The following is a 14,423-nucleotide window of genomic DNA, read 5'->3' as shown; positions in this document are numbered from 1 at the left end:
GTACCAAACTTCATCTAAAAGAAGTAAATACCTTTTACATTCTAATTCCGTAGATATTCGCCATACAATTTCATTACGACTGTTGCTGCCATCAATGATGCCATCCATATTCAATTTTAGCTGTTGTATAATTCCATGCTGCCACCTTTCTATGCTCCAATATTGTGATACAGCTATCCAAATGACGAAGTCAAACATTTTAACAATATCATCATTATTATTCAAGTTCTGCATTATTGTTGTTTTCCCAATTCCTACCATTCCCCAAAGTCCAACTCTCTAAAGATGGCCACACTATTGAGTTGTCTATCCAGGTTCCAATTCAGTATTTTCAAGCTCCATAATAACCTCTTCAATCTCAGGACATTGTTCAACTCTTAAATTATGTAGTTTAAAGAGTTGTTCAATCATTCATTTGGAGAATATTTTCTTTAACTTCTAACATCCGCTCAAAGTTATGGTTGTTAGTAGGGCTAGACTTCCAGCATGAACAACTCCTTCCAAAATGCTTACTCGCTCTAGGCCATTGCTTATGTACAACTTTTCTAAGTACTCTAACATACTTCTTGTGATACTATTACCATCAACAATTGTTTTAATTTCATTGCACTCATCAATCAAAAAATCTCGCATCCTATTGATGCTATTGACTCTGAATTCTGACAATTTTGAAGCTCCCATGTGTCCAATCAATTCAAATGCATCAATTTCTTTAAGAATCATTGAAATTGCACAATCAACCCCTCTACCATTTCCAAACTTTAAAACCTCCTAATCTGATATTCAAAACATTCTAGAATTCGAAACCTGGCTAACACATGGTAACCAACAGAAAACTGGAATTTGAAATGGAAATCCTTCCATACAGGGGGCTCTTTGATACAAAAATATCAGGACAATCTACTTCAGAAAATAGACAAGTCAAATGTGCTAAGGTAGCCACGTCCTCAATAATAGTCTTTGATACTACATCCCATGTTCCATTGTTTGGATCCACATCAATTCTTAGCTCTTCCAACAAAAAAGATTTGACAAAACATTTTGATGGAATTCCACATCGTTCAATTGTCCACTGCCAGAATGCAGTGACATTCGCAAACACTTCAACTGAATTAAACATCCAATCTATGTCGGAAAATGATTTATCCCAGTACCTCATATGTTCAGCACCTCCAGTTCCATTAGTCCTATGTCAAATGAGATTTCCATTAGATTGATGCAAGAATTGAGATAAAGGGCTGGAATGTAAATCTTCCAGGCATGAAACCAATAGCCAAGTTAGTTGTTGATGAGTGTGCTGTTTTTCCGCTCTTGAAAGATAGGGTAGTGAGAGACTTCAGGAAAAATGATAATATTCACCTCTAGAATGATGGACTAAAGAGTTCATGAAGATAGCCAAGTATCAAAATCCAGGGCATGGATGAATTGATTGAGATTTAAAGTTTTGTTAAGAAGAGTTAGATGTTGAGGATAAAAAGATTTGCTTTAGGTACGGTGCATTACATCCTGAAGACCGTGAAATCTATATAGATCATTTGTTGGAATGTTGGAGAGCTGAATATTTTCTTGGTGATGCATATTTGTTTAGAGTTGCAAGTGAAAAAGGACGGACAATCTTGTCAACTTGTGTTTGCTAGAGAGGAGTGATAAAATGAATCATGTTAAAATGAACAAAGTGCTGCGGACAATGACCTTTAAAATTCTTTCGCAAAGTAATAAATTTAAGATGTTGGTGAAGACTGAGTAGGGGCTACAAGAGTCCCCTAGTGAGATAGAATGGCTGCAAGCAAATCAAATCTCCTTGATAGATAATGACTTGTGCACTTTACTTGAAATGCCAGATTGCAAGAATTTCTCATATTTATTTCTCTATAGAAACCATCTTCTAAGAGTAATTCTTGAGCCAATCTTTAAACTCATGCAAAATCTACGAGTGCTAAACTTACATGGGACAGGTATTACATTATTGCCAGCATCTATATCTTGCCTGACGTGCTTCAAAGCACTCTACCTGAATTCTTGCATCAATCTAATGGAAATCCCATTTTGACATAGGACTAACGCAACTGGAGGTGCTTGACATTTGAGGTACTGGGATAAATAATTGCCTAACACAGATTCCACGTTTGATTCATTTGAAGTGTTTACGGATGTCACTGTATTCTGGCAGTGGACAATGGAACGATGTGGAATTCCATCAAAATGTTCTGTCAAATCTTTCTTTGTTGGAAGAGCTAAGTGTTGATGTGGATCCAAACAATGGAACATGGGATGTAGTATCAAAGACTATTATTGAGGACATGGCTACCTTATCACATTTGACTTCGCTCTTTCCTGAAGAAGATTGTCTTGATAATTTTATCTCAAAGAGCCCTATATGAAAGGATTTTCATTTTAAATTCTAGTTTTCTGTTGGTTTCCATGTGTTAGCTAGGTTTTGAATTCTTGACAATTTTAAATATCAGATCAGGAGGTGTTTAAAGTTTGCAAATGGTAGTGTGATTGATTGTGCAATTTCAAAGATTCTAAAAGAAACTGATGCATTTGAATTAATTGGACACAAGGGAGCTTCAAAACTACCAGACTCTGGAGTCAATAGGATCAAAAGGATGCGAGGTTGTTTCATTTAAGAGTGCAATGAGATTAAAACAATTGTTGATGGTAATAGTATCACAAGAAGAGTGTTAGAGTGCTTAGAAAAGTTGTACATAAACAATGTCCTAGAGTTAGTAAGCATTTGAGAATGAGTTGTTAATGCCAGAAGTCTTGCCCAGCTAACAACCCTAACTTTGAGCAGATGCTAGAAGTTAAAGAAGATATTCTCCAAAGGAATGATTGAACAACTCCCTAACCTATAGAACTTAATGGTTGAACAATGTCCTAAGATTGAAGAGGTTATTGTGGAGCTTGAAAACACTGAATTAGAACCTGGATCTTTTCCCAATCTATAGACACTAGTACTCATTGATCTTCCAAAAGTAAAAAGCATTTGGATCGACAACTCAATAGAGTGACTATCTTTAGAGAGTTGGACTTTGAGGAAAGGTAGGAACTAGGAAAAAACAATAATGCAGAACTTGAATAATAATGATGATATTGCTAAAATGTTTAACTTCGACATTTGGATAACTGTATCAAAAGATTGGAGTATAGAAAAGTTGCAACAGAGAATTATACAATAGCTAAAATTGAATATGGATGTCATCATTGAAGGCAACAATAATTGTAATGAAATTGTGTGGTGAATGAATTAGAATGTAAAAGGTATCTACTTCTGTTGGATGAAGTCTGAGATTGTATTGATCTACATGATATAAGAATCCGTGATAAACAGAAGGATAGTAAGGCGGTATTGGCCACTAGATACCGTTTGTCATTATATGAAAACTAATGAACAAATTTATGTTAGGCACTATAGTTTATGCATATAAAATGTTCCAGGAAAAAGTGGGTTAGAATATAAATCTTCCAGCCATTAAACCAATATCCAAGTCAGTTGTTTAAAAGTGTGTTGGTTTGCCGCTCTTGATAGACCGGGTAGTGTGAGCCATCAGGAAAAATGATATATTCACCTCTGGAATGATGGCTAAGGAGCTTACAAAGATGTCCAAGTATCAAAATCTAGGGCATGGATGAATTGTTTGAGTTTTTAAAGTTTTGTTATGAAGAGTTATGTGGTGTAGATATAAAGGTTTGCTTTAGGTATGGTGCATTATATCTGAAAGACAGTGAAATCTATATAGATTATTTGTTGAAATGTTGGAGAGCTGAACATTTTCTTGGTGATGCATATCAATTTAGAGTTGTAAGTGAAAAATGACATACAATCTTGCATGACCTTATCAACGTGTGTTTGCTAGAGAGTAGTGATAAAATGAATCATGTTAAGATGAACAAAGTGTTGTGGACTATGGCCCTTCAAAATTTTTTCGCAAAGTATTACATTTAAGATGGTGAAAATCAAGGAGGGGCTGCAAGAGTCCCCTAGTGAGATAGAATGGCAGCAAGCAAATCAAATCTTATTGATGGATAGTGACTTTTGCACTTTACCATAAATGCTAGATTGCAAGAATCTCTCAACTTTTTTTCTCTATAGGAACCATCTTCTAAGAGTAGTTTCTGAGCCAATCTTTAAACTCATACAAAATCTACGAGTGCAAAACTTACATGGGACTGGTCTTACATTATTGCTAGCATAATCATGTCTGGCGTGCCTTAGAGCACTCTATCTGAATTCTTGCATCAATCTAATGGAAATCCCATTTGACATAGGACTAATGCAACTGGAGGTGCTTGAAATTTGACGCACAGGATAAATCATTTTCCGACACAGATTGGATGTTTGATTCAGTTGAAGTGTTTGCGGATGTCACTGTATTCTGGCAATGGACAATTGAACGATGTGGAATTCCATCAAAATGTTTTGTCAAATCTTCCTTTGATGGAAAAGCTAAGAATTGATGTGGATTCAAACAATGGAACATGGGATGTAGTATCAAAGGCTATTATCGAGGACGTGGCTACCTTATCACATTTTACTTCACTTTTTCTTCAAGTAGTTTGTCTTGATATTTTTATCTCAAACAACCCTGTATGGAAGGATTTCCATTTCAAATTCCAGCTTTCTATTGGTTACCATGCATTAGCCAGGTTTCCAATTCTTCACTGTTCTGAATATCATATCAGATGGTATTTAAAGTTTGCAAATGGTAGGGGGTTGATTGTTCAATTTCATAGATTCTTAAAGAAACAAATGCATTTGAATTGATTGGACACAAGAGAGCTTCAAAACTAACAAACTTCGAAGATATAGCATCAACCGGATGCAAGGGTGTTTGATTGAAGAGTGCATTGAAATTAAAACAATTGTTTATGGTAATAGTATCACAAGAAGTGTGTTAGAGTGCTTAGAAAAGTTGTTCATAAACAATGCCCTAACATTAGTAAGTCTTGCTCAACTAACAACCCTAATTTTGAACAGATCCCAGAAGTTAAAGAAGATATTCTCCAAATGAATGATTGAACAACTCTCTAAACTACAGAATTTAAGAGTTAACCAATGTCCAGAGATTGAAGAGGTTATTATGGAGCTTGAAAACACTGAATTGGAACTCAGATCCTTTCCCAATCTGAAGACACTAGCACTCATTGATCTTCCAAAAGTAAAAGCATTTGGATCGACAACTCAATAGAGTGGCCATCTTTAAAGAGTTGGACTTTGGAGAATGGTAGGAACTGGGAAAACAACAATAATGCAGAACTTGAATAATAATGATGATATTGCTAAAATGTTTAACTTTGTCATTTGGATAACGATATCAAAAGATTGGAGCATAGAAAAGTTGCAACATAGAATTATACAGCGGCTAAAATTGAATATGGATGGCATCATGATGGCAACAATAGTTGTAATGAAATTGCATGACGAATATCTACGGAATTAGAATATAAAAGGCATCTATCTACTTCTTTTGGATGAAGTCTGGGACTGTCTTGATCTACATGAGATAGAAATATGTGATAACCAGAAAGATAGAAAGGCAGTATTGGCATCTAGATACTTTTACATTTGTCATTATATGGAAACTGATGAACAAATTTATGTGAGGCAATTGTAAACAACTGATACATATAAAATGTTCCAAGAAAAAGTGTGTCGGAATGTAAATACTCCAACCATTAAACCAATAGCCAAGTTAGTTGTTGATGAGTGTGTTGATTTGCGCTCTTCATAGATAAGGTAGTGAAAGCCTTCAAGAAAAAGAATAATAATCACCTTTGGAATGATGGATTAAGGAGTTTACGAAGATGGCCAAGTATCAAAATCCAGGGCATGGATGAATTGATTGGGTTTTTAAAGTTTTGTTATGAAGAGTTAGATGGTTAAGATAAAAAGACTTGTCTTTGGTACGGTGCATTATATCCTGAAGGTTGTGAAATCTATATAGATTATTTGTTGGAATGTTGGAGAGCTGAACATTTTCTTGGTGATGCATATCAGTTTAGAGTTGCAAGTAAAAAAGGACATACAATCTTGCATGACCTTATCAACTTGTGTTTGCTAGAGAGGAGTGATAAAATGAATCATGTTAAGATGAATAAAGTGTTGCAGACTATGGCCCTTAAAATTTCTTCACAAAGTAATACATTTAAGATGGTAAAATTCAGAGAGAGGCTGCGAGAGTCCCCTAATGAGATAAAATGGCAGCAAGCAAATCAAATCTCCTTGATGGATAATGACTTGTGCACTTTATCTAAAATGCCAAGCAAGAATCTCACAACTTTGTTTCTCTGTAGAAACCACCTTCCAAGAGTAATTCATGAGCCATTCTTTAAACTCATGCAAAATATATGAGTGCTAAACTTACATGGAACAGGTATTACATTATTGCCAGCATCTATATCTTGCTTGACGTGCCTCAGACCCACTTTTTCCTGGAACATTTTATATGCATCAGCTGTAGACAATTACCTCACATAAATTTGTCCATAAGCTTTCATATAATGACAAATGTCGCGGTATCTAGTGGCCAATACCACCTTACTATCCTTTTGGTTATCACGGATTCCAATCTCAAGTAGATCAAGCCAGTCCCACACTTCATCCACAAGAAGTAGATACATTTTACATTCTAATTCCGTAGATATTCCCCATGCAATTTCATAACAATTATTTTTGCCATCAATGATGTCATCCATATTCAATTTTTGCCGTTGTGTAATTTCATGTTGCAAATTTCTATGCTTCAATCTTTTGATACGGTTATCCAAATGACGAAGTCAAACATTTTAGCAATATATCATTATTATTCAAGGTCTGCATTATTGTTGTTTCTCCAGTTCTTACAATTCCCCTAAGTCCAACCCTTTAAAGATGGCCACTCTATTGAGTTGTCGATCCAAATGCTTTTTACTTTTGGAAGATCAATGAGTACTAATGTCTTTAGATTGGGAAAGGATCCAAGTTCCAATTCAGTGTTTTCAAGCTCCAAAAAACCTCTTCATCTCAGGACATTGTTCAACTCTTAAATTCTATAGTTTAAAGAGTTGTTCAATCGTTCATTTGGAGAATATCTTCTTTAACTTCTGGCATCTGCTCAATACTAGTTGTGCAAGACTTCAGGGACGAACAACAAATTCCCAAATGCTTACTAACTCTAGGGGATTGTTTATTTACAACATTTCTAAGCACTCTAACACACTTGTGATACTATTACCATCAACAATTGTTTTAATTTCATTGCACTCTTTAATCAAACAACCTCGCATCCTGTTGATTTTATTGACTCCGAAGTCTGACATATTTGAAGCAACCTTGTGTCCAATCAATTCAAATGCATCAATTTCTTTAAGAATCTCTGAAATTGCACAATCAACCCCTTTACCATTTGCAAACTTTAAACACCTCCCGATCTGATATTCAAAACAGTCAAGAATTCGAAGCCTAGCAAACGCATGGTAACCAATAGAAAACTGTAATTTGAAATGGAAATCCTTCCATACAGGGCTTTTTGAGATAAAAATATCAAGACAATCTATTTCAAGAAAGAGAAAAGTCAAATGTGATAAGGTAGCCACGTTCTCAATAATAACCTTTGATACTGAATCACATATTGCTTTGTTTGGATCCACATCAATCTTAGCTCTTCCAACAAATAATGATTTCACAAATCATTTTGATAGAATTCCACATCGTTCAATTGTCCATTGCTAGAATACAATGACATCCGCAAACACTTCAACTGAATCAAACGTCCAATCTTTGTCAAAAAATAATTTATCCCAGTACCTCAAATGTCAAGCACCTTCAGTTGCATGAGTCCTATGTCAAATGAGATTTCCATTAGATTGATGCAATAATTCAAATAGAGTACTCTAAAGACGTCAAACAAGATATAGATGCTGGCAATAATATAATAGCAGTCTCATGTAAGTTTAGTACTTGTAGATTTAGCATGAGTTTAAAAAATGGCTCAGGAATTACTCTTAGAAGATGATTTCTACAAAGAAACAAAGTTGAGAGATTCTTGCGAACTAGCATTTCAGGTAAAGTGCACAAGTCATTATCCATCAAGGAGATTTGATTTGCTTGTTGCCATTCTATCTCACTAGGGAACTCTCGCAGCCCCTCCCCGATTTTCACCATCTTAAATGCATTACTTTGCGAAGAAATTTTAACGGCCATAGTCTGCAGTATTTGAAGACTTGAAGATTTACATTCTGACCTATTTTTTTCAGGAACATTTTATATGCATCAGCTGTAGACAATTGCCTCATATAAATTTGTTCATCAGTTTCCATATAATGACAAATGTCGCGGTATCTAGTGGCCAATACCACCTTACTATCTTTCTGGTTATCACGGATATCTATCTCTTGTAGATCAAGGTAGTCCAAGACTTGATTCAAAAGAAGTAGATACCTTTTACATTCAAATTCCGTAGATATTCTCCACGCAATTTCATTACAATTACTGTTACCATCAACGATGCCATCCATATTCAAATTTAGCCGTTGAATAAATCCAAGTTGCAACTTTTCTATGCTTCAATCTTTTGATAGGGTTATCCAAATGAGGAAGTTAAACATTTAAGCAATATCATCACTATTATTCAAGTTCTGATATTTTCTCAATTCCTACCATTCCCCAAAGTCCAACTCTCTAAGGATGGCCACTCTATTGAGTTGTCGATCCAAATGCCTTTTACTTTTGAAAAATCAGTGAATACTAGTGTCTTTAGATTCAAAAAGCATCCAGGCTCCAATTCAGTGCTTTCAAGCTCCACAACAACCTCTTCAATCTCAGGACATTGTTCAACTCTTAAATTCTATAGTTTAGAGAGTTGTTCAATCATTCCTTTGGAGAATATCTTCTTTAACTTCTAGTATCTGCTCAAAGTTAGGGTTTTAGTTGGGCAAGACTTCTAGCACGAACAACTCATTCCCAAATGCTTACTAACTCTAGGGCATTGTTTATGTACAACTTTTCTAAGCACTCTAACACACTTCTTGTCATACTATTACCATCAACAATTGTTTTAATTTCATTGCACTCTTAGATCAAACAACCTCGCAATCTTGTTGATGCTATTGACTCCGAAGTCTGTCAATTTTGAAGCTCCCTTGTGTCCAATCAATTGAAATGCATCAGTTTCTTTTAGAATCTTTGAAATTGCACAATCAACCCCTGTCATTTGCAAACTTTAAACACCTATTGATCTGACATTAACAACAGTCGAGAATTTGAAACCTGGTTAACGAATGGTAACCAACAAAAAAATGGAACTTGAAATGGAAATCCTTCCATACAATGGTCTTTGGGACAAAAATATCAAGACAATCTACTTCAAGAAAGAGCGAAGTCAAATGTGATAAGGTAGCCATGTTCTCAATAATAGTCTTTGATATTACATCCCATATTCCATTGTTCGGATCCACATCAATTCTTAGCTCTTCCAACAAAGAAAGATTTGACAAAACATTTTGATGGAATTTCACATCGTTCGATTGTTCACTGCTAGAATAAAGTGACATCCGAAAACACTTCAACAGAATCAAATGTCCAATATGTGTCACAAAATGATTTATCCTAGTACGTCAAATGCCAAGCACCTCCAATTACATTAGTCCTATTTCAAATTTGATTTTCATTAGATTGATGCAAGAATTCAAATAGAGTGCTATGAGGCACGTCAAGCAAAATATAGATGCTTGCAATAATGTAATATCAATCCCATGTAAGTTTAGCACTCATGGATTTTGCATGAGTCTAAAGATTGGCTCAGTAATTACTCTTAGAAGATGGTTTCTACAAATAAATAAAGTTGAGAGATCTTGCAATTCGGCATTTTTGATATAGTGGACAAGTCATTATCCATCAATGAGATTTGATTTCCTTGTTGCCATTCTATCTCACCAGGAGACTCTCGTAGTCCCTCCCTAGTTTGCACTAACATCTTAAATGTATTACTTTGCGAATAAATTTTAAGGGTCATAAGACTTAGCACTTGGTTCTTCTTAACATGACTCATTTTATAACTCCTCCACGTTGATAAGGTCATACAAGATTGTTTGTCATTTTTCACTTGCAACTCTAAACTGATATGCATACCAAGAAAATCTTCAACTCTCCAACATTCCAACAAATAATCTATATAGATTCCATAGTCTTCAATATATAATCCACCGTACCTAAAGCAAACATTTTTATCCTCACCATCTAACTATTCATAACAAAACTTTATAAACTTAATCAATTCAGCCATGTCCTGGATTTTCATACTTGGCTTCGTAAATTCCTTAGTTCATTATTCCAGAGCTGAATATTATCATTTTTCTAGAAGGCTCTCGCTACCCTGTCTATCAAGAGCGGCAAACCAGCACACTCATCAACAACTAACTTGGCTATTGGTTCAATGCCTAGAAGATTTACATTCTTACCCACTTTTTCCTGGAACATTTTATATGCATAAGCTATAGACATTTGCCTCACATAAATTTGTTTATGAGTTTCCATATAATGACAAATGTCATGGTGTCTGGTGGTCAATACCACTTTATTATCCTTCTGGTAATGGATTTCCTATCTCATGTAGATCAAGACAGTCCTATACTTCATCCAAAAGAAGTAGATACCTTTTACATTCTAATTCCGTAGATATTCGCCACACAATTTCATTATTGTTGCCATCAATAATGTCATCCATATTCAATTTTAGTCATTGTATAAATCCTTGTTGCAACTTTTCTATGCTCTGATCTTTTGATACGGTTGTCCAAATGACGAAGTCAAACATTTTAGCAATATCATCATTATTATTAAAGTTCTACATTATTGTTGTTTTCTCAGTTCCTACCATTCTCCAAAGTCCAACTCTCTAAAGATGGCCACTCTATTGAGTTGTCGATCCAAATGCTTTTTACTTTTGGAAGATCAATGAGTATTAGTGTCTTTGTAGAATATTTTCTTTGACTTTTGGCATCTACTCAAAGTTAGGGTTGCTAGTTCGGCAAGACTTCTAGCATGACTACTCTTTCCCAAATGTTTACTAACTCTAGGACATTGTTTATGTACAAATTTTATAAGCACTCTAACACCCTTCTTGTGACACTATTACCATCAACAATTATTTTAATTTCATTGTACTCTTCATCAAACAACCTCGCATCCTGTTGATGCCATTGACTCCAAATTCTAACAGTTTTGAAGCTTCCTTTTGTCCAATCAATTCAAATGCATTAGTTTCTTTAAAAATCTTTGAAATTGCACAATCCACCCCTCTACCATTTGCAAACTTTAAACACCTCCTGATCTAATATTCCAAAAAGTCAAGAATTCAAAACCAGGCTAACGCATGGTAACCAGCCAAAAACTGGGATTTGAAATGGAAATCCTTTCATGTAGGTCTCTTTGAGATAAAAATATCAAGACAATCTATTTTAAGAAGCAAATTGAAAGTGAAGTCAAATGTGATAAGGTAGCCACGACCTCAATAATAGCCATTGATACTACATTGCATGTCCCATTGTTTGGATCCACATCAATTCTTAGCTCTTCCAACAAAGAAAGACTTGACAAATATTTTGATGGAATTCCACATAGTTCAATTGTCCACTACCAGAATATAGTGAGATCCGCAAACACTTCAACTAAATCAAACGTCCAATCTGCATTGGAAAATGATTTATCCCGGTACCTCAAATGTCAAGCACCTCCAGTTGCATTAGTCCTATGTCAAATGGGATTTCCATTAGATTGATGCAAGAATTCAAATAGAGTGCTTTAAGGCACGTCAAACAAGATATAGATGCAGGCAATAATGTGATACTAGTCCCATGTAAGTTTAGCACTTGTAGATTATGCATGAGTTTAAAGAATGGCTCAGGAATTACTCTTTGAAGTTGGTTTCTACAGAGAAACAAAGTTGAGAGATTCTTGCAATCCGGCAATTCTAGTAAAGTGCACAAGTCATTATCCATCAAAGAGATTTGATTTGCTTGTTATCTTTCTATCTCACTAGGGGACTCTTGCAGCCCCTCCCCGGTTTTCACCAACATCTAAAATGTACTACGTTGCGAAGAAATTTTAACCGACATAGTCCGCAGCACTTGGTTCTTCTTAATATGATTCATTTTATCACTCCTCTCAAGCAAAAACACGCGTTGATAAGGTCAGGCAAGACTGTATGTCCTTTTTCACTTGCAACTCTAAACTCATATGCATCACCAAGAAAACCTTCAACTGTCCAACATTCTAACAAATAATCTATATAGATTTCAAGGTCTTCAAGATATAATGCACCGTACCGAAAGCAAGCCTTTTTATCCTCACCATCTAACTCTTCATAACAAAACTTTAAAAACTCAATCAATTCATCCATGCCCAGGATTTTTATACTTGGCCATCTTCATAAACTCCTTAGTCCATCATTCCAGCGATGAATATTATCCTTTTTCCTGAAGGCTCTCGCTACCCTATCTATCAAGAGTGGCAAACCAGCACACTCTTCAACAACTAACTTGGCTATAGGTTCAATATCTGGAAGATTTGCATTCCGACCCACTTTTTCCTGGAACATTTTATAAGCCTAAGCTGTAGACAATTGCCTCACATAAATTTCTTGATCAGTTTCCATATAATGAAAAATATCGTGGTATCTAATGGCCAATACTACCTTACTATCCTTCTGGTTATAACGGATTCCTATTTCATATAGATCAAGACAGTCTCAAACTTCATCCAAAAGAAGTAGATACATTTTACATTCTAATTCTGTAGATATTCGCAACACAATTTCATTACAATTATTGTTGCCATCAATAATATCATCCATATTCAATTTTAGTCATTGTATAAATCATTGTTGCAACTTTTCTATGCTCTGATCTTTTGATACGGTTATCCAAATGACGAAGTCAAACATTATAGCAATATCATCATTATTATTCAAGTTCTGCATTATTGATGTTTTCCCAGTTCCTACCATCCCCTAAAGTCCAACTCTCTAAAAATAGCCACTTTATTGAATTGTTGATCCAAATGCTTTTTATTTTTGGAAGATCAATGAGTCCTAGTGTCTTTAAATTGTAAAAGGATCCAGGTTTCAATTTAGTGTTTTCAAGTTCCATAATAACTTTTTCAATCTCAGGACATTGTTCAACTCTTAAATTCAATAGTTTAGAGAGTTGTTCAATCATTCATTTGAAAAAAATCTTCTTTAACTTCTGGGCATCTATTCAAAGTTAGGGTTGTTAGTTGGGCTAGACTTTCAGCATGAACAACTCCTACCCAAATGCTTACTAACTCTAGGACATTATTTATGTACAACTTTTCTAAGCACTCTAACACACTTCTTGTGATACTATTACCATCAACAATTGTTTTAATTTCATTGCACTCTTCAATCAAATAACCTCACATCCTGTTGATGCTATTGACTCCATAGTCTGACAGTTTTAAAGCTTCCTTGTTCCAATCATTTCAAACGCATCAATTTCTTTAAGAATCTCTAAAATTGCACAATCAACCCTTCTATCATTTGCAAACTTTAAACACCTCCTAATCGGATATTCAAAACAGTCAAGAATTCGAAACCAAGCTAACGCATGGTAACCAACAGAAAACTGGAATTTGAAATGGAAATCCTTTCATGCAGGGCTCTTTGAGATAAAAATATCAAGACAATCCATTTCAAGAAAGCAAATTAAAAGCAAAGTCAAATGTGATAAGGTAGCTACGTCGTCAATAATAGCCTTTGATACTACATCGCATGTTCCATTGTTTGGATCCACATCAATTCTTAGCTCTTACAACAAAGAAAGATTTGACAAAATATTTTGATGGAATCCTACATCGTTAAATTGTCCACTGGCAGAATACAATGAGATCCGCAAACACTTTGACTAAATCAAACATCTAATCTGTGTCAGAAAATGATTTATCCCAGTACCTCAAATGTCAAGATCCTCCAGTTGCATTAGTCCTATGTCAAATAAGATTTCTATTAGATTGATGCAAAAATTCAAATAGAGTGCTCTGAGGCACGTCAGACAAGATATAGATGCTGGCAATAACGTAATACCAGTCTCATGTAAGTTTAGCACTCGTAGATTTTGCATAACTTTATAGAATGGCTCAGGAATTAGTCTTAGAAGTTAGTTTCTACAGAGAAACAAAGTTGAGAGATTCTTGCAATCCGGTATTTCAGGTAAAGTGCACAAGTCATTAGCCATCAAGGATATTTGATTTGCTTGCTGCTATTCTATCTCACTAGAGGACTCTCGTATCACCTCCCTGATTTTTACCAACATCTTAAATGTATTACTTTGTAAAGAAATTTTAAGGGCCATAGTTTGCAGCACTTTGTTCATCTTAACATAATTCATTTTATCACTCCTCTCTAGCAAACACACGCTTATAAGGT

Source organism: Juglans microcarpa x Juglans regia, chromosome 7D, assembly GCF_004785595.1.
Source record: "Juglans microcarpa x Juglans regia isolate MS1-56 chromosome 7D, Jm3101_v1.0, whole genome shotgun sequence".
NCBI lineage: Eukaryota > Viridiplantae > Streptophyta > Magnoliopsida > Fagales > Juglandaceae > Juglans > Juglans microcarpa x Juglans regia.
Note: the sequence above shows the minus strand (reverse complement) of the source record.